The sequence below is a fragment of the Ovis canadensis genome, chromosome 8 (genome assembly GCF_042477335.2).
Source record: "Ovis canadensis isolate MfBH-ARS-UI-01 breed Bighorn chromosome 8, ARS-UI_OviCan_v2, whole genome shotgun sequence".
In the NCBI taxonomy this organism is placed as follows: domain Eukaryota; kingdom Metazoa; phylum Chordata; class Mammalia; order Artiodactyla; family Bovidae; genus Ovis; species Ovis canadensis.
The window spans coordinates 80,856,734-80,861,987 of record NC_091252.1 but is presented as its reverse complement, the minus strand read 5'-3'; the positions used below and the strand labels follow the sequence as shown (position 1 = coordinate 80,861,987).

At 39.9% G+C, this 5,254-nt stretch overlaps 1 long non-coding RNA gene across 1 annotated transcript; it reads left to right on the top strand.

Annotated features, from left to right (window-relative positions):
- Window positions 1-1,010: 1,010 nt before the first annotated feature.
- Window positions 1,011-4,619, top strand: LOC138444925 (uncharacterized). Its single transcript, XR_011258661.1, has 2 exons — window positions 1,011-1,403; window positions 2,842-4,619. It is a non-coding gene; the product is annotated as an uncharacterized lncRNA (long non-coding RNA).
- The last annotated feature ends 635 nt before the right edge of the window (window positions 4,620-5,254 follow it).

Genomic DNA, 5,254 nt, shown 5'->3' with positions numbered 1-5,254 from the left:
ATTTGGCCACAGGTTCAATTCCTCTCTTAGAAACTCTTACCTGCCCCAGGACTGTTTAGGGAACAGTAGGTACAGTTGCAATTGCCACCTGACTCTCTCTATCTCATATGAACATTCAGTTGCTGAGACTGTTCTTGAGGCTGTGGTAGGAGTCTTCACCCCTGCACCCTGTAAGTCATGGAAGGTCATGGTGGTCCCTGCAATTCACCCAGGATTGTGGTAATTTTGATTGGCTGTCCTGTTAGGGAAGAGCAGTTATCACTGGTTGCCAGAAAGCTTTACTCTGACTAGCTCCTAGTGGAACTGGATCCGTAGGTGTTTGAATGTTAGCTTAGGGTCAATGCTAGATAATCCTCAAGAAGAACTAGCTTGTCCCCTTCCCCTGATGCATAGTCACTGTGGTAAATGAATGCAAGTTGTGAAGGCTAGGCTAGGAGGAGGAGCTACTATATAAACATGTGGCAGTATCTTAGGTTCTTTCTCAGGGGAATCTGACTTCCCCTCTAAGGGCTCCCACACTATCAAGCTTCTGTTTCTTTGAACAAGCTCCCCAGCTTCACCCACCAAGCATTCAATAGCTGCTTAAGGACAGCCCAGACAATCTTTGCAGTGTGTGCTGCAAGCATTTTGGACCTTACTTGTTTGTACATGATCTGCCTGCTCTCACCATATTTCACAAAATCAGAAACTGATAAATGGGCCAGTGTGAAACAAGAACAGAAATGGGTCAGTAGGAGAGGCCACCTTCATCTAATCAGTGCTAATCAGACTGTGAACTCCGGCTAGAGCTTGGGCCAAACACACAAGCCCTGCTCCCTACCTGGGGAAGTTTGTATAACCAGATAAAACCCTTGTTTTCAAGTCTTCTTAGTCATGATGTTATTAATATGAACACTTTTGTGTCTTCGGCTTTGTTATAGTTAAGGCTATTTTGGGATGAGGGCGAATTGCCGAGTGGCTGCTAAGGATCAAAGGTTAATGCTACTGAATAAATTTTGTTAATAATTTCCAGAAGTGACCTGATAATTGACATGCTAAAGTCAGTGATTAGATTCCCCTCTTTATACCACAAGGGGATCAATAAAGAGAAAAAATTGACAGTACATACCATACTCCCCTGCAATACAATTCATGTTGTCTGTGCTGAAAGGATCTTCACTCTTCTAGGGTAGTGTCCTTTAACATGGGACTATCTCTTCTCGTCACTCTTCTCAACAGCAGACTTCATGTTGTAAGTGATGATACCGCTGGTAGGAAGGTCATTTTACAGCAGGGATCAAAGCCAACATACTCCTCTTGTGATGCCCTTTCTACCGGCATGCTGTTCATGTTAACTCCTTCTTACTGACCTTCAATCAACTAGGAATTCATACTAGGTTTTGAAAAGAACTTTATCTTTAGAGGTAAGTGATAATATTAAATCTTTAAAAATAAAAGAGCACCATCAAATTTTAATTGCTTTTTCATTTATTCACTTATTACAACTACACATGTTAATGGAGGAAGGGACTAAACCATGATGATATTTTGTGATTTTTATTAATGAAATGATCACATTACTTAATCTTTCAGTCACATATATGGTCCTACCATGATGCCTGGTTGAATTCCATTTTATATTAATCCATGTATTAGTTTTAGATGGATAGAGATAACATATGCAATTAGGACTTGATTTTTTTAAGGAGCTTGGGGATTAATTTTTTATGCTTTACAGGAGGTAATTGGGACAACTGGTGAGATATGAATAAGGTCTGAAGATCTGATAATAGTGTTGAATAATATTCTGTTAACATCCTGATTTTTTAAACTGTAGTAGTTAAAGGGTAAAGGAACATCAAGGTTTCAACCTACTCCCTACATGTTTCAAAAATAGCAATTTGTTTATATACACATATATATTCATATATATGTATGTATATATGCATGTGTGTGTATATGTACCTATATATACATATATATATGTACCTATATATACATATATATGTATGTATATATATGTGTGTGTGTGTATATATATATATATATATATATATATAGAGAGAGAGAGAGAGAGAGAGAGAGAGAGAGAGAAAGAGAGAGAGAGGTGAAGCACATATAGTGAAGTGTTAGCAGTTGGGGAATTTGGGTCCAGGATATACGGGAGTTTTTTGTACTATGCTTGCAACTTCTTTATAAATCTGAAATTCTTTTAAAATAAAAGTTTCAAGAACAAATAATAAATGGATCAGAAAAGAAGATTCTCCCATACTAAAGTTTTCCTCTACTCATTCTTTGTCTAATTTTAATACTAGGATTTCCTCAGGAATTTTAATAGAAAGGACAGATGATAGTCTGCAGATTAGTGTTTTTATTTACAAATTATGTGGTATCATGGATATGGGAGCATTACTAGAAAACATTTAAATGGGATGTGGCAAAGATAAGCTAAAATTAATTGTCCTTTCATTTAGAATCAGTGCTTTGCCAACTAATTATGCATTCAAGATTATTTGAGTGCATATTTGTAATGAATAGTACCATGAATCTGCATTAAAATCATTATTCCATTCAATAAAATGATTATTCAGTGAAAGCCTGAAGATCCCAAGATGTTAGTTTTCTTATTGATTTGCACATGCAATTTTTATCAAACATATATATTAATAGTGGTGGCTTATGTAGGGTTCATTGACTTTCCTGAGGTTCTTCCAATTTGCTAAGTGCTACATACATGATAGAAGACAGTCACTATTTATTTTCAAGGTGCTTTCCTAAGACTGAATAATAAAGACAGCTTGAGCAAGGCTGGCACTGCACCAGGTTTTAATAAGGTTGCCACCCTTCTCCTCCTTCTTCCAGATGGGGAGGCATGGGCCCGTGACATGGACTCCTTGGGGATGTATAAGCGAGTGCAGGTGACAGAGTGCATACCTCCTCCCTGTAAACCACTTCTTCGGCTGTCATCTCTTCTTCAACAAAGTCATTTATTTGGGGCTGTGCAGTCGTTTAGAGGACACTTGTCTGCGGCTCATCTCCGGATGACTTTGCAAAATTAGGAAACTCTGGAAAAGATGCAAGTTGAAATTGGCCTTGGCTGGAGTTGTGTGGCAGATGGCAGCTTTGGGAGGCAAGAGCTGGGCTGCGCTGTTTGGCTGGCAACCCTGGACAACCAGAAGATGCTCAGACATCGGAGGAATTCCCTTTCCTTTCTCATCGCCATTGTAATCCAGCCTGACACTTTCCTACGCCAAAGAGTTTTCCCTGATTAACCTCAATTCACAACTGCCTTTCTTTTCACGGACTCCCAAAAGTTTCACTGTGTGTTGTATGCCATTTTCAAAGTCTTCCCTTTCTCTGTATTCATGCCTTTGTTGTCTTGCTTAAGGATGTCTCCATCAGTGCTCCATCACCTTCTTTTTGCTGGTGTTCAAGGGCAAGAGTTTTAGAGTTCAGTTGTTCAGGGTTCAGTTCTGGACTATTCCCTCTACAACAGCTCTAGGAACTTGAACAATTACTCTCACAGCTTGAGCTTCCATGATTCCAAAAAGAGAATAAAAATAACAACCATTACTTTTGCCTATACCTGTCCCTTGAGATTCTGGATTACATAGACATAGGCATGATACAAACACTTAGGAGATTCCACTAACCTTATTATATCTCTCAGAAGATAGATAGATAAGGATTGGGGCGAGGCTCCCACAGAGAAGAAAACTTTGCTAAGCATTGTGTAGATATGTGCAGGTGTGCTAAGTTGCTTCAGTCATGTCCAACTCTGTGCGACCGCATGGACTGTAACCCGCCAGGCTCCACTGTCCATGAGATTCTCCAGACAAGAACACTGGAGTGGGTTGCCGTGCCCTCCTCCAGGGGATCTTCCTGACCCAGGGATCAAGCCTGCATCTCTTTCATCTCCTGCAGTGGCAGGTGGGCCCTTTACCACTAACACTCCTGGGAAGCCCCTGTGTAGGTGCATCTCTACCTCATAGACCAGATCTTCTCAACACTCCTTCCTCCCCTACCCTTTCCCAGGATGTAATGAAATTAGGCATTCTCTAAATGAGTGAGTGAAGTTGCTCAGTCGTGTCCGACTCTTTGTGATCCCATGGACTGTAGCCTACCATGCTCCTCCACCCATGGGATTTTCCAGGCAAGTGTACTGGAGTGGGTTGCCATTTCCTTCCCCAGGAGATCTTCCCAACCCAGAGATCGAACCCCCGTCTCCCACATTTCAGGCAGATGCTTTAACGTCTGAGCCACCAGGGATTCTCTTAATAATAGCAACCAAATGGGAAGTTACTCCTCCAGACTTTCTGGAGTGAAATTCAGCTTTGCGCCTGATGGGTTTGCCAGTTACCTCAATTTTTATACCAATATATCTGGAGGCAATGGCACTGAGTTCCACCAGATGGCCACAAAATACTACAGACAAGAAAGATTCAGAAATAAAATAATTAGTTGAGCAACAAAAAGGACAAGAGGTTAAAAGAAAGAAAGAAAGAAAAATATGTGTGCCATTCACAGCTATTTTATCTTGAAATCCAGGACCACACAAGTTGGATATTACCCAATCTTCTTTGGTGCCCCAGGGAGTATTGCCAGATCTGTAATTGGAATAAAAGGAAAATTTCAAAGTTTTTTTTCTGTCTACCAGGTTTGTTCCAAATTCATTTGAATGTTAAGACTTTTGTGATTTTCATTACACTTCAGTCTTAGCAGGAGTCTGAATCTTTGTATCACTAAAGTCTTCAACATCTGCTTATCACACTTAAGTGACACAAAATTGTAAAGCAATTTTCTACCAATTAAAAAATGACCAAATTAAAAAAAAATTAAGTGACATATACCACTTGCCTGAAACATTATGAATGTTCAGAAATGTTAGTTGTTGCTATTATTACACATGTCATATGCACCACTGAACACTGCTATACATGAAATATGGCTCCTCTTTATGCTTGATGACCCTGATTAAATTATTCCAGCACTCTTACTTATACAGTTATCAGTAACTTGAATCTACACATCTAGCCTACTTGACATCCCCCACAAACCACACCCCCACCAGCCCCAATCATCAGTGCTGGCTCACCAGCCTTGGCCACATAGAAATCTTGTAGAACCATGTGACATTTCTATATTGTGAGTTCTTCCAACAATGCCAGCATACCCTGATTCTGCTTTCTATTTCCCTTCTGTTGAAGAGAAAGAGGTGGAGAAGTGGATATGGGTACTTATGTGTTTTCTCAGTCTAATTAGTGTTGAGGACATT